This window comes from Zootoca vivipara, chromosome 2 (genome assembly GCF_965207765.1).
Source record: "Zootoca vivipara chromosome 2, rZooViv2.hap1.1, whole genome shotgun sequence".
Lineage (NCBI taxonomy): Eukaryota > Metazoa > Chordata > Lepidosauria > Squamata > Lacertidae > Zootoca > Zootoca vivipara.
The window spans coordinates 25,598,258-25,625,681 of NC_142584.1; the positions used below are offsets into that span (position 1 = coordinate 25,598,258).

The 27,424-nt window shown below is 47.7% G+C and overlaps 1 long non-coding RNA gene across 1 annotated transcript in view; it reads left to right on the plus strand.

Moving 5' to 3' along the window:
• LOC148686780 (uncharacterized) overlaps positions 1-16,282 on the plus strand; it is a 36,899-nt gene extending 20,617 nt beyond the window's left edge. Inside the window, exons 2-3 of the long non-coding RNA XR_015948375.1 lie at positions 5,946-6,105; positions 14,815-16,282. This is a non-coding gene — a long non-coding RNA (uncharacterized LOC148686780). The remainder of the gene's footprint in view (positions 1-5,945; positions 6,106-14,814) is intronic.
• Positions 16,283-27,424: the final 11,142 nt, after the last annotated feature.

Genomic DNA, 27,424 nt, shown 5'->3' on the forward strand with positions numbered 1-27,424 from the left:
AAGAGGTGTTACCCGCCCTCTTCCAGCCCCGGGGAAGGAAAGTGTGGGCTGCATGTCGCCCAAAGTCTCTAGCTCACGGGAGAAAGAGCAGAAGCCCCAGCCAGAGAGACGCAGCTGCGTGTGCCCGCCTCTGCCCTGCGCTCCATGAGCTGAGAGGCTGTGCCGCGTCTCTCTCCTTCTCCGAGGACTCCGTGCCACGCCTCCTTCTCCTTTCCCCTGCGCTGGGCTCCGCTCAGTCGAGCTTCGCCACCAGCGCGTGCACCGCGGGACCGCTGCTTGGGTGCTGTGCGCACGCTGGTGGCGAAGCTTGACTGAGTGGAGCCTAGCATGGGGGAAAGGAGAAGGAGGCACGGCGTGGAGTCCTGGCCAGACTGCCAGAACCCCGCGCTCACTTGCGAGGCTCCAGGGCGCCGCCTCCTCCTCCGCTGCCGGCGCTCTCGCTGCAGTGGCTCGGTGGGCAGCGGCTGAGGGGATTCCTGCAGCCGAGGGAGAGGAGGAGGAGCCATAGGGCTTAGTGGCTGGTTGCGCTCCACCAGCGCCCCTGAGAGGCCGGCGCCCTGGCGCAATGAGCCACTGGGCCCCATGGGAACGACGCCTCTGCTGCAGGCCCTGCGGTGAGTGCCACACGGCATTTTGTCACCCCCCTCAGGGGTGACTCCCAGGGCGAACCGCCCCCGCCGCACCTCCCTTCCTGAAAGCAGGATTGAACTTCCTGCTCATCAGCAACTCCACAGGGAGTTCAATGCTATTTGGCTCAAGTGGCAAGACAGCTCCCTATAGGAAACTCACACACAAACCCTGATCAGCTGATGCACACCCCTGTGGAAATCACATTTCTGCACTGATTTCAGAATGAAAACTGATTTACAAGGGAGTTCAGTCCCCATTGGTCACTATCTCCTCCCACCCCTGCTGCCTACCTTTGACAGGTGGGCAGGACCAACTGCCTTTCAATCACCTGACCATATTATGACATCAGATGATTGGCAAGTGAGTGTTCCCACCTAGTTTTCAAACAGGACCAAAAAAAGATTTCCCCACCCAAAAGCTATTAGATTGGAGCAAATGCGTTTGTCTAATCCACATCCTGTTTCTATCAGTGGTCAGCCAGATGTTTCTGGGAAGCACCCAATATAGGCATGGAAGCAATAGCCCTTCCCTGTTGTGACTTCCCAGCATCTGCTTTGCAGAGATTTACTGCCTCAGAACACACAGGTTCCATCTAGCATTTGCAAATAACTGCTCCTAATAAGCAAATGGTGCTTATAAAGCCCTAAACAAGTTGGGACCCAAGTACTTGAGGAGCCCCTCTCCCTGTTTCAGCCTGCCCATGTAATGAAGATCTTCTGAAAAGGCCCTACTCCAGGTCCTATCACCAGGAAGGGTGCATTCCCGGCTGGCATGAGAAAGGGCCTCCTCTGTGGTGGTGCCCTGCTTAAGTAATGCTCTCCCCCTGAACCAGTTCTCCATCCAGGCATTTGTGAGAGGTTAATACAATCACATGGTGCCCAGGGTTGAACCACCTGCCCTGTAGTATTTAAAGGCTGCTTTGATGTGTAGTTTATTGATAAGTGTTTTGATTATGTCATTTATTGTCTCTGCTCTGCTCTGGCTTCACTATAGCTTGAGATTATGTTTGATGTTGTGGATCAGTTATGATGAGAGACAGGTTAAAAATATCTTAAATAAATAAATAAATGTCCACTATACAGTAGTTTTTTGTTTAAAAGAACATGATCCTGCAACTCCCAAGCAATGTTAAAAGTCAGTCAGTCAGTCAGACAGACAGACAGATATAGAGATATATACCTTTTCAGCAGCTTACAAAGCTGTATAAATCTATGTCATATCTCCTCCCATTAGACTGCGACTCATATTTCAAGAAGTAAAAATAGGGGCACAAAAGGGGTTTTTTTTGAGGGGGGGAATTGGCCAACTCAAAAAATTGTTGAGACAATTTTTCAAAATCCCCCCACCCCCTCAGGCAAATCCAAACATATGGCAATCCTTTACGAGCCTGTAAACCTAAACTTGGTTTTTGAACTACAATTCCCATCATCCCTGACCACTGGTCCTGCTACTGTGTTTCTCCGAAAATAAGACACCGTCTTATATTTATTTTTCCTTAAAAAAACCCCACAGTGGCTTATTTTCAGGGGATGTCTTATTTTTTATTATGCGTCCAGCCTTGCCTCTTCCTTGGGGCCCTCCAGAACTGCGCCTATCACTATGTCTTATTTTCGGGGTATGGCTTATATTGTGCAAATGCGTAGAAATCCTGCTATGGCTTATTTTATGGGTATGTCTTATTTTAGGAGAAACAGGGTAGCTAGGGAAGATGAGAGTTGTAGCCCAACAATAGCTGCAGACCCAAGTTTGGGAAACCCTGCTGTAAACACCTATGTGGAAGTAACTCACATTGAACTCACATTTGGGCTTTCCTGCCAGTCCTATCTTCTTCTACGACCAGCACAGGTGGTGCAGTTGCTTGGAAGCCTCAAGTGTCTTCTTGGCCAGCCTTTTGTTGGCTGAAGACAAGCCTCAGTTTGTATTAGCCACTCAGCCTGGGGCAGCAGTGTGAACCCTCTCTCTCTCTCTCTCTCTCTCTCTCTCTCTCTCTCTCTCTCTCTCTCCTTCCCTGCATTCCACTCATTCCAGGACAAGCCAGTCCGTGGTGTCAAAGCAAACTGGCCTCCTTTCCCTGCTGCATGTTGGTAAATAATGCTAATTGCCTCCAGTTATCCTGAAATACCAAACATGTGGTGGTAGCCAGCAGGGCCAGCCTAGCATCAAAGCCAGATAAATTTGCACCAGTTTCTGCTCCCGGACAACTGCTTGCCTCACACAGAGGCTGCATCTCCCACTTACGCATTTATTAAATCAGGCTCCAAACATGACAGGTCTAATACCCATAACAAAACAAAAGGAGTGTGTTATACCCCCACAATGTACAGTTGTGCCCATTCCATCACGAACCGACCGTGTTCAGCTTCGTGCCCGGTACATTATGTCCAATACATTCAACATAATACATTAGATAGATTACATTCAGCGCAAAGCATTACATGCGACGTTGTACAAGATTCCCTTCAGATACAGCCTGTCCAATGAAGCATATGGAAATCATTTCCTTGGCCACATTTTCTGGGTGCTCATCATCAGGTGGTAGCGCCCTTGAATTATGGGATCACTCTTTACTGCTTCCAGCGGAAAATGATCCCCTGCCTTCGACTCTGCATCTGCCTGGGCCTCCCTTGTCTCTTGTACATTTACACACCCAGGGAATCTGAACCATGTCCTGAGCTTCCTATTACATTGGCCACACAGTGCATCACCGAAAAGGATCAAATGGACCACAAAAAAAGGATGGCATGCACTGCATAAAATCTGCAGTGGGGTCAATTTGTGCATATAGATGCAAATTTAGAAATGGTCGCTATTATTAGAGTTTAAAGAGAGACGCAATACATCTCACCACAGCAAGGAAATCTGTGTGCTATCTACTAATGGGCCACTTTTTAAGGTCCTTGCTGCTCTCCCTTCTTAGGGTTCATTCCCTTTAAACCAGATTTGAGCCAAATGGGGCAGGGATGGGGAACCTGTGGCCTGACGGATGTTTGTTGGACTTCAACTCCCATCAGTCCCAGCCAGCCTGCCCAATGATCAGAGGTGATGGGAATTGTAATCCAACAAACGTCAAGAAGAAGAAGAAGAAGAAGAAGAAGAAGAAGAAGAAGAAGAAGAAGAAGAGGAGGAAGAAGAAGAAGAAGAAGAAGAAGAAGAAGAAGAAGAAGAAGAAGAAGAAGAAGAAGAAGAAGAAGAAGAAGAAGAAGAAGAAGAAGAGGAGGAGGGGGGGGTTGGATTTGATATCCCGCTTTATCACTACCCTAAGGTTCGAATCCCCGTGACAGGGTGAGCTCCCGTTGCTCGGTCCCAGCTCCTGCCAACCTAGCAGTTCGAAAGCATGTCAAGTGCAAGTAGATAAATAGGTACCACTCCAGCGGGAAGGTAAACGGCATTTACGTGTGCTGCTCTGGTTCGCCAGAAGCGGCATTGTCATGCTGGCCACTGTTGTAGGAAAAATACCCCCCCCCCATTCATTCTTCTTATAATACATAGGTTCATTTTCAAAGGGGGGATCTTGGAGGGTTGACCCAACTCAACACATATGCAGCCTCCTCTGGCAAGGGAATTTCCACCTCCAACTGTGCCAGACAGCCCACTATCTTCTACACAATGGATTTTCCTCCCAAACTGGATTGACTCAGGATCAAATCAAAGAACAGCTATCACCTTCATAATGACTGTGAAACTTCTCTTTGTCCTGTGGAATGTAACAGGGAGGGGGTGAGAAGAGGCCAGGAGCAGCTGGCCAGGTACTCAAATTTCTACCTCTGGACCCCTCCTTTCTGTGATGTATCAATGACATATTAGTGACATATTAGTGATGTATCTTTAGGGGTGTACCTTGGTGGTGGGATGCTAATAAAAAGGGGAGACCCCCTTTGTTCGGGGTCTCCATCTTGCTTCACCTTGTTGCAGGTGGGGCCCTGTCGCGACAGTACTTTATTTAATAAAGGCCAAGCCTACTGGCTGCTGTTTTGCTCTGATATTCTTGGCTGGAGTCTTGTTTTGTCCAAGGGGAGCCCTCAGATTTTCCGTTAACACCACATGACCTGGAAGCTGTACACCGGCTCCCTCGGCCAATAACGCGAAATGAACGCCGCAACCCCAGAGTCGGTCACGACTGGACCTAATGGTCAGGGGTCCCTTTACCTTTACCTTTATGGAGTCTCAAAGCGGCTAACAATCTCCTTTCCCTTCCTCCCCCACAACAGGTTTCCAGCCCCTGAAACAGAGGATGCCTTCTAACAGAGGACCATGCTCTGTAAAGTGGGGCACACAATCTCCTACTTCTTATACTGTATTTTGCTGATAGCACTGAGGCTAGGGATAACCTGTTGGGTTCTCTCTCTGTCTCTCTCTCTCTCCTGACACCTAACTGGCGGGACCAGAGAGAAGCTTGCAGCACCCTGATAATATACTGTAATGCTGCTTCCCAGGAAGGCCAGTCTCCTACTTGAAGAACCATGCATGGCCTACACCTGCAGTTCTACAGCAGTTGGAAGACTTGTTTCTTAGAGTTGCTGACCCAGCGATGATCAGTGATACCCTTTCAGTTTTGTAGATTTCAAGAAGCATGAAACTTGAGGCAGTTTCATGGTGAGGGGGAGCCTCCTTTTCCCTAACCCGATGGTTACGCTACATTCCCAACAATGACAAATCTGGGGAGTGTGCATGCACACGAAAGCTCATACCAAAATAAAAACTTAGTTGGTCTTTAAGGTGCTACTGAAAGAATTTTTTTATTTTGTTTCGACTACGTCAGACCAACACGGCTACCCACCTGTAACTAAATCTGGGAATGCAACTGCCCTGCATCTCTGGAACAGTTTTTTTTGTTTTTTGTTTAATAAAACCTTGATGGGTTTAAATGCTTTCTAGCTTTAGCACAGGGACGCGGGTGGCGATGTGGGTTAAACCACTGAGCCTAGGGCTTGCTGATCAGAAGGTCAGCGGTTCGAATCCCTGCGACGGGGTGAGCTCCCGTTGCTCGGTCCCAGCTCCTGCCAACCTAGCAGTTCGAAAGCACGTCAAAGTGCAAGTAGATAAATAGGTACCGCTACAGCGGGAAGGTAAACGGCATTTCCATGTGCTGCTCTGGTTTGCCAGAAGCGGCTTTGTCATGCTGGCCACATGACCTGGAAGTTGTACTCTGGCTCCCTCGGCCAATAACGCGAGATGAGCGGGCAACCCCAGAGTCGGTCACGACTGGACCTAATGGTCAGGGGTCCCTTTACCTTTAGCATTACAGTAGTACACTGCACCTCAGAGTTTTCAAAAGAGCTTGGATCCTGTTTTTTTGTTTTTTGTTTTTTTTTTAGGAATGGGGGGAGGTGATTAACCCTTTTAGGGAGGGAAAGAAGAATCCTCCCTTACTTTTCCCTGGAAGGAGTGACATGACAGCCTTCTGCCCTCTGTGAATGTCAACATGAAGGGGAGCCAGAGACTTTGTCTCTCTGCAGAGATTCTCCCAGAAGGGGGGTAAGTCCTGTAATGTTTAACATCAAAACAAAGAGGCCCTTCTCTGAGCTGCTGAAATGGTAACTACAGGGCCCTGTTATCTCTTCTCTGCACAGAATACCAGCCTCAGCAAGGTTGGCTGCTCCGCTTGTTTAATTTTTAACCAACTTCTGATTGCAGCTTGGGGTGGGGGGGGGAGAGGGGAGTTAAACAACAACAACAACACCACAGGACTTAAAACTCCTTCCCCAAGACCGAAACTAATTTCCAGACTCTGATGCTTGTATTGCTATTTGCCTTTAAAAAAAACAACAATTAATTTTCTCTTATTTTCCAAAATGGGGACCTTGTGAAAACATTCCAGAAGTGTAGCCTTGTCTGCCACAAGGGGGGAAAAAGACAGAAACATCCTGCCCCTTTAGAAACGGGTTTATTTTTTTGGCAAATTTGCGTAGAAGGGTAGGTCCTTGTGTGATAGGGCTTTGAGGCGGCTGTCTATTGGAAAAGCAAAACAAAACCCTAAATTGTTACTTATGTGAGTATGTTAAGCCATCAAAATGTATTCCAGATGAAAACTGCCCATTGCCCAGCGCTGAGGTTGGTCTTTAAAAGAGAAGAAAAGTAACAGCCAGATTGGAAAAGCAAAACAGGATAAAACAAACTCTGCTTCAAACCAATTCAAAATTCTTTATGTGATGTTCTCCTGAAGCCTGACAGAATATATGAAAACTTGTCTATTTCACATTCTTCCCGATTGGTTCACACAAAATTTACACAGAGGTTAGACTATGCTCGTTCTTTATTGAGCGTTTATTCTGACCTGCATGCAGAGATGAGCATTCATCTTATTTGTCTGTTTGGTGGTTATACATTTTCCTGTTAACTTTTCAGTGCATTTCCCCCTCAATTTCCTATAAGCAAAAGTGCATTTTTTAAAAAAATGTGGATTTACTTTATTAAATTTACATACTACCCTTCATCTGAGGATCACAGGGTGGGTTACAGCATAAAAATACAAAAATACATAACGAACAAAACAGTAACACAGAGAGAGAGTGTGTGTGTTTCCTGTTAACTTTTCAGTGCATTTCCCCCTCAATTTCCTATAAGCAAAAGTGCATTTTTTAAAAAAATGTGGATTTACTTTATTAAATTTACATACTACCCTTCATCTGAGGATCACAGGGTGGGTTACAGCATAAAAATACAAAAATACATAACGAACAAAACAGTAACACAGAGAGAGAGTGTGGGCCATAGATTTTTTAATTAGCCAAAGGGCTGGGAGAAGAGGAATGCTTTTACCTGGCACCTAAAAATATGCAGTGAAGGTGCCAGGCAAGCCTCCCAGGGTAGAAAACTCCACAGAGGGGGAGCCACTGCAGAACAGGCCCTCTTTCATGTTGCCACCTCTCATGGAAGAAGGGCCTCAGGTGATGACCTCAGGGTCTGGGTCAGTTCATATGGGGCAGAAGCCATCCTTGAGGTAGTATAGTGGTACCTCTGGTTACGAACTTAATTTGTTCCGGAGGTCATTTCTTAACCTGAGGTACCACTTTAGCTAATGGGGCCTCCTACTGCCACCGCGCCACCGCCACGCGATTTCTGTTCTCATCCTGAGGTAAACTTCTTAACCTGAGGTACTACTTCCACGTTAGCGGAGTCTGTAACCTGAAGTGTTTGTAACCCAAGGTGTTTGTAACCCGAAGTACCACTGTACGGTCCTGAGCCATTTAAGGCTTTATAGGTAAAAACCAGCACTTTGAATTGATACCAGAAACTGATTGACAGCCAGTGCAGTCAGTGCAGTCAGGGTTGGTGTTATATGCTCAAACCGTCTTGCCCTGGTGAGCAACCTGGCTGCCAAATTCTGCAGCAGCTGAAGGTTCCAAACTGTCTCCGGAGGCAGCCCCATCTCAGGGCAACAGCGCCACCATCCCCGTTCATTGGGCAAATCTAAAGTTCTGGTATTCACTTGTCAGGGACTGGGCAGAGGAGGAATGGTGGAGACCGCCTCCTCAGCCTGACCCTTCCCGAGAAGAAATAGACAGTTCAGAATTACAACAGGGGTTTCAGGGAGATCACAGCTCAGAGGAAGATGAGGTGAAAAGTTGGGGAATAATGGGAGAGGAGGAGGCAGAGCCGGAGCAGCTGGCTGACACGTTCTCGCTAGAAAGCATTATCCAGACCTACCATCTCACCTGGCGAGCCTTAAAAGTAGGAGAGCAAAGAGCTCAGAAGCAAAGGGTCCCTCAGCGTAGAAGGGATGACAAATGAAAAAGTGGGAGAGAAGGAGAGGGGAGATTTACTCGGGGCAACGCCATTATTCCAAGAGGCAGCATTTTCAAGCCTCTCTCTGTGAATATTGAATAAAAAGCAGTTGGTAAGAACTTTTCCTTGTCTTATCCATTCCTGGCGAGTAGCCATGGGGTTTGGATCCTCTGCTGCCTGACATCACTTTAGAAGCAACCTAAGTAAGGCTCATTTTTTGGGGAGGGGGGGTTTAACTTGTTGCCCATTGTTTTCTTTATGGGACACCCTTTAGATAAGGAGTGGAGGTCCCAAAGTAGCTGTCCGTTCCCACCCACCTCCAAATGCATAGCCAGTGTTTCAGACCACAGCTGCTTGTTCCTCTGCACCACCTCTGCTTCTGGCTAGCTCACTTGTTCTACACACCGACTATTCGTACTCACAATTAAAAATGGGGGTAGGTATGAATGCCAAAGGCATAAATCACGTTGCTGCTTCTTTTCTTTTTTTTAAGGTAATTGTTTGACATGTGTTGATATAGCACTGCTATATATAAAAATGTAACCACAACAAACACTGGGGTAAAATACGCACACCCTGATCTAGCCCTAGCCAGGAACTAGTCATGCAGGACATTTGATGCCTCCAGGCCTGGATGTGCATCGGAAGAGACATCCAGCCAGTTGTGGGGGGGGTGCATGGCGAACACGACAATACAGATGGGGATTTGCATCTAATTGCAGAAGAGGAAGCCTTTAAACTTGGCTGAGGAACTTCCTCTCTCCCCACCAAAATCGGAAAGAGCACCCCTGGCTTGTGGTGTTAGGTTGCCTTTCGTTTTTAATTGCTGCTCTCCACTTGTGAGACATAACATTGAGAAGCGGCTTATAAATTTCTTAAATTCACACTTCATGGAAAGCAAGGCAGGGCAGAGATACAATGCTGTCCACGCTTCTGGGTGTGTGTTTGATTTAGGCCTGCAGTTTGTGATCCGCCACGTGAAAATGAACATAGAAGGCCGACATACCAGGTTAAGACCTGTTTCTCCGATTCTAGCCTGTTATCATCGCTTCTGTGGTCTCGGGTACAGGTGATTTCCTATCCCTTCCTACCTGGTCTTTTTTAAACCGGAGATGCCAGGGATTGGATGTGGTGATCTACCAATGGTAGATGATCTGCCAGTGAGCCATGCTCTCTCCTTGTTTCCATGCATAAATCTTACTATATCAGAACCATGGGTGGGAGATGGAGGATAAAAGGAGAAAATGTACACTCCTGCTTGCTCTGTCTCTTCCTCCTCCTTCATCGCCATCAAGAGTGGAAGCAACCTACAGGGGAAAAAGATCAACAACTTTTGTTTCCGGATTTTCACTTTTTGAAATACATAGCAATCCTAAATTATGGCTGTGTACGCTTTGTAAAGCACCCACCCCAAGAATCCTACAGTTCCCAGAATTCTTTTGGGGGAGAGGGGGGGCTTGAAAATGCACTTTAAATGCACTGTATGTACACAGCTGCGGCTCCGAACATTCTGTGGCCCTCTCCAAATCTGTCACACCGTGGTGTGACCAAGAAACAAGACAGAAGCAGACCTGCTTCTCAATAAGTCACACGTGGGAGGGAAAAGTTTAGCCTCCATCCCACATACCCTAACATCCTCCTACATGAAAGGGTGCCATTCACTCTTGTGTAGCAAAGGAAAGCTTTGGGGAGGGGAGGGAAACTGATGTGGGGAGGGCAAGACTTGACTGCCTCTCCCCCTGACCAGCGCAGAAGCTACCGACCCCAAGCGTCTCTCTTTCCAGTACCAACTGGACATCATACACCCTCTCTAACAGAAGGCATGCTATCACCTTCCATTGGAGAGTTTCTCTGCCAGAAACACGGAAGAGTTCCTGTGCCGTTCCTGTGCTGGTGCTGGGCAAACCTAGCAAGAGACCTGGCTGGTGTGTAACTTTGAGGTAGCAATTGGACGGCAGCGATGTCTCGTCCAATTTTGATCCCCAGAAGAATGTCCTCTCTCACATACATATGGCTAGCACATCGCTTGCTATTCTGACAGCCTGTAGGGAGGAATGGAGGACCAAAGGTCTCCCTGGTATTGTCCTTGTGACATCACCCAGAAACCTAGGAATCTGCTTCCTACTAGGTCAGATCCATTGGTCCATCTGTGTCCACTCACTGACAGCAGCTCTCCAGGGTTCCAGACAGGGAACTTTTCCCAGCCCTACCTGGTGATGGAGTGGAGCAAACGTGGGACCTATGGAAATGCAAGGCAGAGGAGCTACAGTGCTTTCATAAGCGATGGATGATACCACAACATTTCCCCCTCTGGGCCTGCCCCAACCATTTTGTGTTTTGCTTCTTTAAAAGGGTGAGCAGCTTCTCACTCAAACACAAGAGCTGTCATCTAGCCTTTAAAAAAAAAAGTGAACAGCATCAAGGTTTTCCCTCCTCTCTGCCTCTCCCATGCCAGAAGCGCTCCACCATTTTGAGAGTTCTTTGCTTTTATTTTATTTTAAAAGGTTTTAGTGGATATTGTTGAAAGCTGTGCAAGCTTGCCTCTTTAAACGTGTTGAATGCGCACATTTTGAAAAAAACATCAAGGGAGGCTTCAGTGGAAAGCTGTGGTAGCGTAGTGATGGAAGAGATAGCATACCTTTAAACCATGTAAAGGTAAAGGTACCCCTGACCATTAGGTCCAGTCACGGACAACTCTGGGGTTGCAGCGCTCATCTCGCTCTATAGGTCGAGGGAGCCGGTGTTTGTCCGCAGACAGCTTCCGGGTCATGTGGCCAGCATGACTAAGCCGCTTCTGGTGAACTAGAGCAGCACACGGAAACACTGTTTACCTTCCCGCCGGAGCAGTACCTATTTATCTACTTGCACTTTGATGTGGTTTTGAACTGTTAGGTTGGCAAGAGCAGGGACCGAGCAACGGGAGCTCACCCTGTCATAGGGATTCAAACCGCCAACCTTCTGATCGGCAAGCCCTAGGCTCAGTGGTTTAGACCACAGCGCCACCCGCGTCCCCTTTTAAAGCATGTGGCTTCCCCCAAAGAATCATGGGAACTGTATTTACCCTTCACCAGAGCTACAGTTCCCAGCACCCTTAACTAAAGTTCCCATGGTTCTTTTTGGGGGGGAGCCATGTGCTTTAATTGCAGTTTAAATATGCTATGTGCATGCAGCCTATATTACATCTCAAGATGTTGACACTGCGTATAGGTCAGTCGGTAGAGCATGAGACTCTTCATCTCAGGGCCGTAGGTTCAAGCCCCACATTGGGCAAAGGATTCCTAGATTGCAGGGGATTGGACTACATGGCCCTCGTGGTCCCTTCCAGCTCTACAGTTCTGTGATTCCAAGTCCTTTGTTCAAATCTCACCTTTGCCAAGAACTCATAGGCCGTCTTAGGTAAGCCATGCTGTTTCAGCCTCAGCCTCTCCCCACACCTCCATTTACAATATTGGGGGGGGGGGGGGAATAAGCTGGAGCATGTGCAGAGGAAGGCAACTAGGAGGACCAAGGGTCTAGAACAGAGATCAGCAAACTTTTTCAGCAGGAGGCCGGTCCACTGTCACTCAGACCTTGTGGGGGGCTGCACTATTTTTTTGGGGGGGGTGAATGAATTCCTATGCCCCACAAATAAAAGCCCACATTCTACTCATGTAAAAACACCAGGCAGGCCCCACATATAATCCAGAGATGCATTTTAAATAAAAGGACACATTCTACTTATGTAAAAACGTGCTGATTCCCGGACCATCCGCGGGCCAGATTTAGAAGGCAATTGGGCCGGATCTGGCCCCCGGGCCTTAGTTTGCCTACCCATGGTCAAGAAGACAAGCCTTATGAGGAATAGTTGAAGGATCTGGGTATGTTTAGCCTGGGAAAGAAGAGACAGAGAGGAGATATGAAAGCCACCTTCAAATATCTAAAGGGCTGTCACATGGAAGATGGAGCAACCTTGTTGTCTCCTGCTCTGGAGGGTAGGACTCGAACCAATGGATTCAAGTTGCAAGAAAGGAGATTCCGACTACAGGGAGAACTTTCTGACAGTAAGAGCTGTTCAGCTGTGCAACGGTCTCCCCCAGGAGGCTGTGGACTTTCCTTCCTTGGAGGCTTTTAAGCAGAGGTTGGATGTCCATCTGTCATGGATGCTTTAGCTGAGATTCCTGCATTGCAGGGGGTTGGACTAGATGACCCTTGGGGTCACTTCCAACTGTACAATTCTATGATTGTATTATTCTATGAATCAACCCTCCATAGATTATATTGGAACAAGCAGGTAACCCAGGTAGTGCAATTATAGTGTGTAAAAGCCCTTCACTTCGCTTTGCACACCTTACACTGGTAGTGACCTGCAGCTGATACACACTTTATAATAATTATAATATAATAATAAATTATTATTTCTACCCCACCCATCTGGCTGGGTTTCCCCCAGGCAATCTGGGCAGCTTCCAACAGAATATTAAAAACACAATAAAACATCCAACATTAAAAACTTCCCTAAACAGGGCTGCCTTCAGGTGTCTTCTAAAAGTCAGATAGTTGTTTATTCCCTTGACATCTGGTGGGAGGGCATTCTACAGGGCGGGCGCCACTACCGAGAAGGCCCTCTGCCTGGTTCCGTGTAACCTCACTTCTCGCAGTGAGGGATGAACAAGTAATAGTCTGAGCTACCACTGCGTCTTAGTGGCCTACCTGAGTCCCAGGAGTGATGACAAAACTTGTCCCTCTCACTTCTGTGAAATGGGGACACTCTTAAACTAGGCTGCTGATTTCACAGAGGGGCTCAGAAGATGGTCATTGGCTCTTAGTTTTTTAAGGTGATTGCGTAGCTACTGATTTTAAAGTGTTAAATACTGACCCTGCACATTTCATATTGGGTTTTTAATGTAAGATTAGAATTCAGAAGTGGCACTTAGAATAATGGCATGAGGCAGCCCGGTGATATTTCTAGCAGGCGAGAGAAGATCCCGTTTTAGAAGCAGCGATCTTTAACCACAGTGGCAGATGCAGTTTCCATTCCTAGCTCCATCTAGGACATGTGTTAATTCAGCTCTTTGGATTGTCCTACGACTAATTTTAAATGTGCTTTTTCATTTGTTGGGCAATATATATTTAAATATATATACCAGGACCCAGAACAAACATGTCAGACGTCCTGTTCGATACTTTCATTACTACCCCCCTCCCATCTCTCTCTGTGTCACATCCTCTTTTAAAAATATTCCCATTTTACAGATGGGTTATGATCCATACTGTCTCGTCCAGTGGTTTGTTTGTTTTTCAGGGGCGGGGGACGCATGGGGATGCATACTCCTAAACATTTTGTGAATCTAAGTTTGTCCTCATTGAGCGGCAGTATTTCAATATGAGTAGGAAAATTAGAGTAGCCCTAAACATTTTTTTAGGGGCCGAGGGGAGCACTGGTCTCATCTAACTAAAACAAAAATGTCCAATTGATTTCCATTGGGTGGCATTATTATTTATTTATTTATTTAAAATGTTTATATACCGCTTGCTATGTGGTGGTCTCAAGGTGGTGTGCAGCCAGGTCCGGCCCAAGACATTTCAGCGCCTGAGGCAACTTACAACATGTTGCCCCCCCCTCCCCACCAGGGAAGAAGGGGTGAGTGAAGATCCGCATCAGAAACAAGGGAGGATAAAGATCTACTGCTCCTGTGGATCCTGTCACCTGATGCGATCATCTCACCTTGCCACATGGGCGGGCCCGTCCCTGTGTACAACAAATCATAAAATACAATACAGAGAACAAAATGCGGATTGAACTAATCAGATCCAATACATTCTTAACTTTTGTCATTCAAATCCTCGGGACCAAAAATGTGGATCACATTCATAGTTTAGGCCAGTCAATAACTAGGGGGGGCCTCCAGTTGTTGTTGGAACTCAGCTTGTCTCAAGAACCCCCAGCCGGAAGGGCCAGAGGTCTGGGATAGTGGCAATTGGAGTCCAACATTATTTGCCACTAGGATAGGGAAGTCTGATCTATTGAGTAGAACAGGAATGGGGAAACTGTAGCCCTCAACTGTTGACAGGCTCCAATTCCCATCAGCCCCAGGCACCATGGGCAATAGTTAAGGATGATGGGAGTTGTAATCCAACAAGATATGAAGGACCGCAATTTCCCCATCTCTCCAATAAATGAATGGCTAAAATAAATCTTGCAATGAAGTTGTCACATTTTATCCAGTGATTCATACTGACCTTCCAGTGAGGAACAGAGGACTCTCTTCTGAACTTCACACTACTCTTTTAACACACACACACACACACACACACACACACACACACACACACACACTCTTACTTCTCTGGTCATCTAAGGACTGGTGTCATGTAGTGGTGAATTTTGACATGGGAGCTTAGAATTCCTTTCATAAAATCTCACCACCACAGCTATTAACTGATTAGGTGTAACCCAATAATAAAATGTGTTCTTTTTAGATGCTGTTCAGCAAACTTCTCTAGTGCATCTGCAACATGGAGACTTTAATTCTGGCCTGCTTTGCACAGTTGTTTGGAAGAGTTCCCGAGATAATGAAGTTGAAGTGTTTGAAATACTTTGAAGCACCATATAAATTCTAAGGATTTTCGCTAATTGTGCCTGATGAAAAACTTAACTGGTGATACCCTTAAACTTTTTTTTGTTTTTGTTTTGTTTAAATCAAATGGATAAAGTCGGTCTTTCTAAAAGCACCGCCTGAAGCTATTTTGTGTCTTTCGTGCATTGGGTCATTTTCTCCAGTCCACTCAGGGATGACTTCCACCGTATCTGCAAACAAATCTTCCCAAAGGTAATATTATAGAATAGATGGTTGTTTCGTCTGGCACCACAAAACTGCACTCTCCCCTGTTGCTTCCACTTTTTAACCCGAGACAACTGTTGTGATGGAACAGTCTTGAGTGACAAGGAACCTTCAGACAAGGTGAGATCACAAGCTGGTGCCCTGTAAAAGCCAGGGCGACTATCAGCCACTCACATCTGCTAATCTTTTTGTTTAAAGCAACTTTTTCCACACACCCAAAATTGGCTCTGCTCGTGTGTAAGCCCAAATTAAACAGCTCAGGCTTTTCCTGGCATAGGGATAAAGAGATGATGCAAATTTTGCATGCTTAATACCTGCATGCCAAAAAGTTATTAAAGGCATGAGATTAGGTCCAGTAAAAAAAAAAAACCCACCAACCTCCCCCCTTCCCCCCACCAAAAAAAAAAAACTGGCAACCTTACCCAAGTGGGTAGCAGCAAGGAAAGAAGGATTTTTATTTTATTTTTCTTGCCTATGTAAAACAAACAAACATGTTTGTAAATAGACTGTCTTTCCCAAGTAGTGCATTGGTAGCACCAGTACTGATTCTGTACACCATACAAAAATAAAAAATAAATTTCATTTGCTTTGACGTCATCTCTGGAGACTCTTCCCCAAGCGTCACTATCATTATCATCATCATCATCATCATCATCATCATCATCATCATCATCATCATTTCTACTAATACATCAGATTATAAGGATGGGTACCTGCCCCACAGAGTTTACAATCTGGAATTCAACCCACAGGAAACAACAGAGGAAAGGAAAGGAAGGGAATTACTGTAAATTGAAGGCAGGGCTAGACAGTGGAGGAATATGTGATTGTTTCGGATTTCAAATAATCATACAATTGTAGAGTTGGCAGGGACCATCTGCTACATGTTATAGACTCTGTTATAGACTTAGACAGGGTCTTCCAGTTCATGGGTTTGAGCCTCATGTTGGGCAAAAAGATTTCTGCATTGCAGGGGGTTGGACTAGATGACCCTCGTGGTCCCTTCCAGCTCTATGAGTTAGTGATTCTGTAATTTAAGGAACTCCTTCTTGAAAGAAGTTTGCCTGTCACCAATGTTACTATCTTCCTGATGCCCAAATGAAACCATTAAAAAAAACAAAAAACCACAACGTCCCCCAGCTTTTAAACATGTTATTTTTAAAACACTCTGAATGTTAATCAGTGTAAAACACTGATTAACCTGACTTAAGAATTTCATCTCATTTTTGTACACCAGCCTGGAAACAATGCTGATGGGCAGTATGTAACTGATGTAAATAAGCAAACGAATAAGTCTGTCCACCGCTACCACTAAAGATCTGACTCAAGCTATTTGGGCCTGGGGCAGGAAATCTAAATCTCACCCCTTCTCTGAGTGGATGGCGGCTAACAGATTGAGGTTGAATCCTGACAAGACAGAAGTACTCTTTTTGGGGGACGGGGGTGGGCGGGGGTGGGGGACTCCCTGGTCCTGAATGGGATAATTGTGCCCTTGAAGGACCAGGTGCGTAGCCTGGGAGTCATTTTGGACTCACAGATGTCCATGGAGGCACAGGTTAATTCTGTGTCCAGGGCGGCTGTCTACCAGCTCCATCTGGTACGCAGGCTGAGACCCTACCTGCCCGCAGACTGTCTCACCAGAGTGGTGCATGCTCTAGTTATCTCCCGCTTGGACTATTGCAATGGGCTCTACGTGGGGCTACCTTTGAAGGTGACCTGGAAACTGCAATTAATCCAGAATGCGGCAGCTAGACTGGTGACTGGGAGTGGCCACCGAGACCACATAACACCGATCCTAAGAGACCTACATTGGCTCCCAGTACGTTTCTGAGCACAATTCAAAGTGTTAGTGCTGACCTTTAAAGCCCTAAACGGCCTCGGTCCTATATACCTGAAGGAGCGTCTCCATCCCTATTATTCAGCCCGGACACTGAGATCCAGCACCGAGGGCCTTCTGGCGGTTCCCTCACTGCGAGAAGCAAAGCTACAGGGAACCAGGCAGAGGGCCTTCTCGGTAGTGGTGCCCGCCCTGTGGAACGCCCTTCCATCAGAGGTCAAGGAGATAAACAACTACCTGACATTTAGAAAACACCTAAAGGCAGCCCTGTTTAGGGAAGTTTTTAATCTGTGATATTTTAATGTATTTTGGTATTTGTTGGAAGCCACCCAGAGTGGCTGGGGAAACCCAGCCAGATGGGCGGGGTATGTATGTATGTATGTATGTATAAATAAATAAATAAATAAATAAATAATTGGCAATCACAACAGCAACTGACCTCTTGCTCTCCTTTGGCATTGCCTAATGTCTTCTCTATGAGAAAACTGCCTCACTCATTGGGAGAGCCATCCCTGGTTGTTCTCCCTCCCTCTATGGTTGGGTCTTTGTGTTTTGCTTTTGGTTCCATGCTGTCCTCTCACCTGTCCATATACCAAGCAAGGATAAATCTGGGACCAGAGCTGGATGTGCAGTCTGCATGTCCAGCCTCCTGCTGTCATCCTGGGTGTGATGAGAGACAGAGGTAGGTACCTGGCTTTTCCAGGTAGATGTCCCACACCTGGTGTTAAACTGCGGCACCTAGCTAGTGGCTATACAGGCACCTGTTTGTATAGACATGTTCTTAGGGACAGCCAAGCTCTTTTTAACTTCCCAAGGACGTTTTTACTAAAGCAAAGTTGAAATAGTGCTGATCCAGTTCTTTTGTACCTCTTCCCCTGCTTATCTGTCCATCAGTTGTCTACATCTGTCAGCTGTTTTATGTAATATTTAGACGGAAAGCTTCAACAGTGTGAGTAATGTTAACCAACAGGGATGACCTTCCATGTTGCACCATGTGTGTAGAAATCAGAAATCACAGAAGTCAGATTCTGTGTGATCAGACTTCGAGAGTGCCCGTGTTGCGTTTCCTCAAACTAGTGGCCCACCACTGCTTCCCAAAAGACTGCTCCTTCATAGGTGAGTTTCTCTTGCTCAAGCTCCACAGAATGAGCCAGGAAACATGCCAAGAATGATTGTGCCCCCAGAGCACTGAGTCCCATTTCCTTTACAGAAAGATCATTCCTCATGAAGTCCCATTAAAGTCTGCGGGGATGAATCCCATGAGTAACCGTGGCTTCATACAAATGCAAGTAATGGTCAAGAAACCCCACCCCCCACCCCCAAACCAGACATAGGGCGGGCCGGCCCTACCATTAGGTAGAGTGAGAAAATGGCTTCAGACACCGGGGACAGCAGTGGTATCTCCCTAGTTATTCCTCCTGAGCCCCTTGGAGGAGGAACAGTTCTGTTGGGAGGACAGAACTATGTGCACCACTTGAAGCTCCATAGCTTGTCTGCTCACGCATGGTAGAGGACACTATCCCGTCGAGGACTGCATCTTGTCCCTTGCCTCAGGCAACAAACTTTCTTGAGCCAGCCCTGCACGTAAGGCCGGTCCTGCCATTGGGTCACATGAGGCAGAACACTTCAGCTAGCAGATCTTGAGATTTCATTCAGGAGTAGCAAACTGTTGATCATTTAGTTTCTTGTTATGTTTTCACAACCACAGAAGTGACCAGCCAGCCATTGGGACTTTCTCTATTGAGGTTCTAAATTGTTTGTGTATGAGCCCGGACAAAAATTATAACTTGTAAGTGGTATGGGGAGTGAAGGGTGAATTCCCAGCTATTCACCAACTGCTGGAGCATTAGGGGGTACCAAGGAACCCCTGCACAGTGTGGCCTGGCAATAATCCCTTTGCTGAAATGGCCAGAGCGTTTTTATAGCAGTCCCACGTTCCGAATTGCCTTTCTCTCAAGGGATCTCCCCTGTTAGCACTGTGCCAGAAACATGTTATCCAATGGGTAAAGCAAAGGGCCCTGTGGCTTTACATTGTCCTCCCTCCCAAGTCATTTTGATTTAATTGTTTGCATTTGTCCGGTGATCTCATTTGTCCGGTAAACTCAATAAATTATTTGTGTAGGCTGGAAAGCTGCTGCTGTGTGTGAGCTGCGGCAGTTCCTGAAGGCGTCCAAAAAAGCAAGGCTAGGGACAGGTGAGCACTTCCAAGACTTTCCCCAACAAAGCAGAAAGAAGAAACGTAGGACAAATTAAATGCATCTCTGACATTTGCAGTGGGCAACCTGGTTAGCAGAAAAACAGGCATGTGTTCGCAGGGAAGAGGGAACTTCAGGTGTCTTCAGGTCCATTCATTTGCAGGTGCTCATCTGCTGAAACAAGACCCCAAACCAGACAGATTCTCCATTTCCACAGAGCATGGACCATGAGAATAGAGGCTGTTCAGGTTTGACGCATATCAGCATCAGCATCACGAAAGGGTTCAGTTCCTGAACCTTAAAATGAAAATGAGCCAGTAGGACCATCACAGTTATTAAGAAGAGTGAGTGAGAGAGACACCTTAGGCAGTGGAAACAGGTGGCGTTATATCAGGTGTGGACTTCTGCACTCACACCCTCCCCCCACGCAGCCACAAGGCGCATGAAACACCTGCAACAGTGCATGGATACCTGGGGGCTGCCTGCCAGTGGGTGCAACTAAAAGGGATGTGGCTGGAGCCAGTGATGTGCCGATGGTGGATGAGGCCATTCACATTCACACACAGAGAGACTTATGGAGAAGAGACATCATCTAGTTATTTGCTTAATTAATGTTCCACCCTTCCTCCGAAAGGAACCCACAGTGCCAATGCTGTTAACTCTCCCCTCCCTGAGCGACTGCTCCTCCCATCACAATTATGCAATTCTTGGCCTGCTCAAACTGCATGGGGGGTGGCAGAATGCAGGAAGGGTGCTCCCCAGCCTGCATCCTTCCTGCACATCAGAACGGTACCCCTCCGAGGTCACCAAGCAGCTGTTTGGCAGCTTAGCAGGAGTCCAAGTGTCATAGGAAGGATGGCGCATGGGCTTAGGTAAGCACAAACTCCGCAGGGAGGCAGCAGAAATGTGGTAGGTGGTGAACACTTCGTAGACCTCGCTGGAGGCCTCGGAGGGCTGCAAGTGCCTGGTAGTCACAGGTGCATTCAGAGAATGGTGCCCTGACCAGGGTGGAATGTGGATTTTCCAGCTCAGGAGACAACACGGCTTAGGACCGGGCCTGGGAGCCATTCCCAACATTAACCACGTGAGAATACAATTCCCACGTTAACCTTGCAAAGGAAAGGGAACTTTTTTTGCATGAAAAACAAAAATGCAGTTCTGCCTTGCCCAGAGTTGTCCATCTCACTCCAGTTCAAACTCTTGCTAGTGTGTTTCGGATTACTTTTATTCCCGCCGCCCTGCCCCACCCTCCCAGCCCCCAACAAAACAAAACAAAAAACTGTTATTGATCTATTCATTCATTTATTTAAATTTATATACTGCTTGCTTGATTATAGAAAAGAAACTGCAAAGCCGTTTACAAAAAGATAAAACAGTAAGATTATCAGCTTAAAAAAAAAATTACAACCATAATCTAAAACAGTGTTTCTCAACCAGTGTGCCTCCAGATGTTTTGGGACTACAACTCCCATCATTCCTGACCACTGGTCTTGCTAGCTAGGGATGATGGGAGTTGTAGTCCCAGAACATCTGGAGGCACACTGGTTGAGAAACACTGATCTAAAACATACAAAAAAATTGAAACAACAACAGAGCAGGCCAACACTAATTAAAGTTCCTACCAACTTTCTAAACATATAATAATGTCTAAACATAATGTCTTCAGCAGGCACTGAAACGAATACAGGGAAGGTAGGTATCAATCTGCTGGAAGAAACCATCTAGATTAGGCATCCCCAAACTGCAGCCCTCCAGATGTTTTGGCCTACAACTCCCATGATCCCTAGCTAAGAGGACCAGTGGTCGGGGAAGGTGGGAATTGTAGTCCAAAACATCTGGAGGGCCGAAGTTTGGGGATGCCTGATCTAGATTCAAGGGCTGCCTCTTAGGCTTGTAGAATAAAGATGGAGCTGGGGGTGTGGGTGTGGGACGGACATTCAGGATATGCTCACTGTTTTGCTCACTGGTTTCAGAGACTCGGAACAGAAGCCAAAACTGCAGTCAGCCTTTGGTGTAGTCCCATGGAAATCCATTGGGGGTATTTTTTGCTAGTGCCAGCATATATATAAAGTTGAACTTCATCATGCACTACATACTAAGACTGGAGACAAGCATTTTACAAAGTGTTGCTGGAGGGATCGTCGTTGCTTGTGAGGTGCGCAGCTATCCCACTTTTGCCTGTAAGGGAAAGGTTTGTCAGGTATTTATATTGTGCCCCAAACCTGCTTGACCAGAGGTGACCCCTCGCAGGGGAAGACAGCCTGCTTGTGCACACGTATGGATGTACAGTAGGCATCCCCATGCTGCAGCCCTCCAGATGTTTTGGCCTACAACTCCCATGATCCCTAGCTAACAGGACCAGTGGTCGGGGAAGATGGGAATTGTAGTCCAAAACATCTGGAGGGCCGAAGTTTGGGGATGCCTGATGTACAGTATGGGAAACCCTTCCTCAACCACTTTCAGCATACCCTCCAACTCCCGGATTGAAAAATCCGGGATCAGCGGCGGCACGGCACCAGAAGTCGCTTCTATGCATGTGTAGACATGCGCAGAAGCGACTTCCGGTGTCAGGCTTCCTGTGTCTGCATGTCTGGGCACCAGAAATTGCTTCTGCGCATGTCCAGACATGCGCAGCCAGCCGGGAGCCGGGACATGGCCGCCGGCAGAAGCTTTACGGGATATTTACGGGATATAATCAATTTGGGATAAGAGTGGGAAACGGTAACAAAACACAGGGGTTTCCCGTGAAAAACGGGAGACTTGGCAGCTATGACTTTCAGCTCTCTCAGAAATAATTGTCTGTCTTCTGCCAAAAAGCCTTTTGCTGTGAGGTTTATATTATAAACACATAAATGCTATTTAAGTGCAATGTGCTTAAGATATAAAATTGCAGGGTAAGTGTATAGTATTTGTCTGTTCCCCTTGTTTGCTGTGATCGCGCCATGGCTTTATGAGGGCACCATTTCCTTCCCACATTTATTTCTCTCTTTTTTACAATTCTGCCCTAGACACAAATTTATTTAAAAGCCAGTCCCATTGACTTCACTCAGGATCCTGTTCGGTATGCTTTTTTTTCCTGACTGTGGTGTAAACCTGCTCATTAACGTGTCGAGGGCGTGTTCATCCTCACAACGACCCTGCAATGCGGTTCAGCACGATCCCTGCTGTACATGGAAGCCAAGATGGCTTGCTTCCTCGGGAACATCTGAGTGAGTCAATAAATGAGCCAGGATTTGAACCCAATGCACGTTTCAATATGCTATGAAGCCGGTCTTGCATAGCTGCCATGCATAAAAATGCTTTCTTCAGAGCTGCCCTGTAGAAGCATTGTGGGGCTGCATTCAGAAATGTTGCTCAGTGTGACAGTAAAGCTCCCACCCGCAGCACAGGGAGGGAAGAAAATGTTGGCAGTTATTGCCTCTCCCCCTTGCAGATTGGGGCTGTGGTCTAAACCAGTGTTTCTCAACCAGTGTGCCTCCAGATGTTTTGGGACTACAACTCCCATCATTCCTGACCACTGGTCTTGCTAGCTAGGGATGATGGGAGTTGTAGTCCCAAAACATCTGGAGGCACACTGGTTGAGAAACACTGGTCTAAACCACTGAGCCTAGGGCTTGCCGATCAGAAGGTCGGCAGTTTGAATCCCCATGACGAGGTGAGCTCCCGTTGTTCAGTCCCAGCTCCTGCCCACCTAGCAGTTCGAAAGCACGTCAAAGTGCAAGTAGATAAATAGGTACCATTCCGGAGGGAAGGTAAACGCCGTTTCCGTGCACTGCTCTGGCTCACCAGAAGCGGCTTAGTCATGCTGGCCACATGACCCGGAAGCTGTCCGCGGACAAATGCCAGCTCCCTTGGCCTATAGAGCGAGATGAGCACCGCAACCCCAGAGTCATCTGCGACTGGACCTAATGGTCAGGGGTACCTTTACCTTTACCTTGCAGATTACAAGAGGTGGGGCCCCTCTTGAGCAGATTTAGGGGGTCATGGGGGCTGCCATGGCAAAAAACAAAACAAAAAACACACACCCATGCTTCTGACATGGGCATAGCCAGGATTTATGCTGGGGTGCAGACTTTATGTTAAGGGGTGCAGAACCTCAGTTAGTTAAGTATTTTTATTGATTTACTTGATTTGTTGGGCTACGCCCATGGCTTCTGTCCCTGTTCCACTACCAGAAGCCTTACCACCAATGAGCAATACCACTACATACATCCCACTGTTTCCACGGGTTTTGGCTACACGACAACTTTGTAAGCTTTGAAGTCTGCTCCTATATGGATGCCCACAAATGATTCAATTAAACAGGAGGCCATTAGGCAAGCACCCCCACGCATCACTTTGTCTATCATCATGTGCTATCTGTTCCATAAGGCAATTTGGTACACACATTCAGGTCACAGTTCTGCGTTTCATGTTCAAACAGCAGCAATACACAACCCAACAGACTATCGCCATTAAGTTGGGAGGAACAGAAGAGGCTAGAAAAGAGACCGAGCACAATGGAGATACAGTGCAACATGGTGTGTGTGTGTGTGTGTGTGTTTGTGTACTTACACCAATGATCCAATTCCCTCTTTGAAGTTGGAACACCTGGTCACCCCCACACCCATTTTCAAAGGAAAAATGCAAACGACATTGTAATGTAATATATGCCTGGGAGATTGAGATATCAAGATGAGAATCGTTGTGCTCATTCAGGATACATTTGTAAATTGCATCTTCAAAGATTACTGAACACAGCTCTCCCAAAAGCCAGGGGAACCTGTTAAACATTGTGCATTATTAGTTTATGTGTGTATACACACACACACACACACACACACACACACACACACACACACACGACTAGGCATATCATCTTGGCTTCCTGAACTTGTGGGAGGGAGAGGAGGTAAAGGCAAAGGAGGCTTTCCTATGGAAAGAATGGACAGCTCTGATTTTACTGAGGCAAGATACTGTTTCTCCCTTGCATCTTTCTCTCAACAAAGCAAGGAAGGAGAGAGAAGGAGCAAGGTTTTAGAGACTTGGGCACAAGGCAGCCTGACATTGTCAAGAACAATTTTTTTAAACTCACACTTCCGTAGAGCTATCACGAGGGCCATGCAAGAGTGGGGGGTGGGTGGGGTTGAGGTGACTCCTGCAGGAGAATGAGGGTGGTTCTCCCACTCTCCTTTGTGTTTGAAGTGGGCCTTCTCAGCTCAGGATCTGGCCCTTCCAGCGGGCGTTTGTGGGGTCGGGGGCGATTGTTTGGCCAAAGCAAAGATGCTGAAGATCGAGAACTGAGGTTGCCCCCTTCCGCTGCTGGCCGAGCTCTCAGGCCTTCGTGCCGTCCCCAAGTCGCCCCAGCAAGCCAAATCTACACTGAGGCAAAGGATGAGGGAGACACAGCAGCGGCCAGCCATCGCTGCGAGGGGAAGGCTGAGATGCTGAGCCCCGGGAGAAAGGGGGGAAATTTGTAGAGGTGGAGATGCGCGCTGGCGTGGGAGACGCAGCCAGGGACGAGCCTGGTGGAAGGAGCTGACGCCAGAAGGTAGATGGGCGCAGAATCCAGGAGACGGGAGTTTGGGAGCATAGCAAAGGAGGGAGAAGGGTCTGCGTGGATGGAGCTCCCTGTCTAGGGTGCCAAGGAGTGCCTTGGCTCACGTTTAGGTCTCCCGCAGAACAGGGAGCCCACCCAGCAGACTGGAACAAGGGAAAGGCGAGTTCCTCCTGCCTTTGGGCCTCATCGCAGCTACAAAGGGAGGCAAAATCCAGACTCAGGAGTCCGGAAAGAGACGGGACCCACGCAGCACCTTCGGGCTCAGCACAAAAGGCACTAAGAAACACCGCCCCCGCGGAAATCCAGGCGTCCCCGCCCTCCTCTCTCTTGCGCGCTCTCACAGATCCCACCGAATCTGTGCGTCACAGATTTTGATTTAAAGAAACTATAAATTCAAACTGCAAAAAATCCAAACCTTCGACCTTTGCACACATGCAAGGCTCTCTACAGATCCTTAGCGAGGGAATCATTAAAAGGTGGGAGGAGATAGTGAGAGATTCAGGCGCTTTTTTGGTGTTCAAAAATATTTGGAAAGGTAATATGTAATCTACGAGTCTGTGATGCGTTAGGCGGGGTGCATTTGGGGGGGTGTCTCTCCCCCCTCCCCCTTGTTCTACAGAAAAGAGATTTATTTGAAAAGAAGAAACTCGCCGTTCAAGCTCCTGGAAGCTCCGAAGGAGCTGGCGTTAAAATATTAGCCTTCTAGGCAGGTAGCACCGCCTTTATATAAGCAATTCGGCTTAGCTGTTGCCCAGTAGGTATCAATATATGCTTGAGATATGGGGGTGGGGGGAGGAGAGAGACAAGTCCCCAGCGCTGTTTCCCTAGATCCATCGTAAAATACCTGATTAGGTAAGATTGCATCAAGTTGCCTCTGATCTCCGTCGGCGTCATTCTTTGCCAGATGCTGTATTCGCTCTCGTCGTGGGCATCGTAAGAACGAACAGGGGGTGCATCCACACAGTCCGCTTGGGATAAACCGATAAACACACGAGGCAGCGCCCAGTGGCGACCCCAGCCCTCGATGCAATACAATTCTGAGTTGGTTGGTTCCGTTTGCAGTATGGGACATTGCAAACTGTGGGATCTCATTGCCCTAACAGCCAAGATTGGAGCTTCGGCGCGGAGCGCTCTCCTGCTCCCAAACTTCACTCTCCCACTGAAATTAAAGGGACTTGGAAACACCGGGGTGGGGGTGATTCCACCCTGCCTGTAGGGAAAGGTCTCTGCATAATGCGCGTCGCAAATGCACCGACACGTATTGGGGAAGCCGCGCGGATTCAGCGTGGAGCCCGCTCGGCCAGCGCGCTTTTAAAGTGTGTGTTTAAGAGGAGACTTCGACTCCTCGTCGTTGGCTAAATTTGGGGTCTCTTGTCCCCAGCACTTCTTTAATCGTGGGGGCGCGATCCTGGATCCTGCTGGTAGCCAAGTGCGTGGTCCTGGCTCCGCTTTGCGCGGGTTTGTGTGCCCGCGGGGACGCGTGAACCCGGCCCAGGCCTGCAAGATGCAGAGGTAGGTCTAAGAGCCGGCGCGCCCTCGCGCATTCAGGCGCTCGGCTCTCCGCCGCTTTCTGGAAGCGCAAGAAGCCGGAGAGCCTTGGAGCTCCGAAGAGGGAACCGAGAGAGAAACCTCCCGACGATACCGGGGAGAGGCAGGCAGGCAAGCAGCGCGGAGCCGACTGCACAAGGTGGCCTGCGCAACCCGCGCGCTCTGCCCGGCTCGCCGGAAGCCTCTGGCTGCCCACCGAAGCTGGAAATGTGCCGGATCTAGAAAACGCCGGCCAAGCGCTCTCTCTCCCCGCCTCGCCGCCTCCCAACAGTACGCCCTGCTTCCTCTCTCCTCGCTGCCGCAGGGTCTCTGCGTTGTGGGTCGGCTCCTCCGTCGGCACCGAAGCCGCCGCCACCTCCGTCCTTGGATCTGCTGCGAACTGGTTCAACTGAGAGCAGGGGAGAGGCGACTCCATCATATCTACCTCCTCCGAATCCAGCCCTTTGTTTACAAAGGAAGCTCTGGAAAAAAGAACCGTTAAAAGGGGGGGACTGGGGACCCCCCCCGTGGTTCTTTGTGTGCATAGTGACGAGGACAGGTCTGTGATAACACAAATTGTGCAACTCGCATTTATAGACGTGCATTTATAGAATATACGCACATCTCACGCGCACAATTACTGTCAATATTAAAGAATCGGTTCGGAGGCGGATGGCGAATTGAACGGTTTTACAAGAGAGTCCGTGGAGCGGAAAAAGTGCGTGTGTATATGCATATAAAATTGGACACCCATTTCTGTGTTAGGCTTCTTAAAATGTGCGATTTGAGGCTTGCGTTGCAAGAGGAAAGGGCCCTTTCTAATCTTAAGGAACTCCCTCTCGCGTCCGCTTTTTTTTATAAAGCTTCCCCCTGCTTTTGTCTTCCTCCCCAAGGGCTCGAATAGAAGATCCACCGAGAAAAAACCCACCCCCGCCTTCCCTGCCCCATCATAAATTTGCACCCTAGTTCTGTCTTTCCAAATTTCTCCGCCGTGGAACTTCCCCTACTACCCCTGGCCCGATGTTCAGCTCCCGATGGAAGGCAACGAAAGGAGAGCTCCGTTTGTTGCTTTCCTCGGAGAGAAAGAAGTGCACTTTTACCAATCGCAAATGCGGACGCGGAATCAACGGTTATTATCTCTTCTTAATCT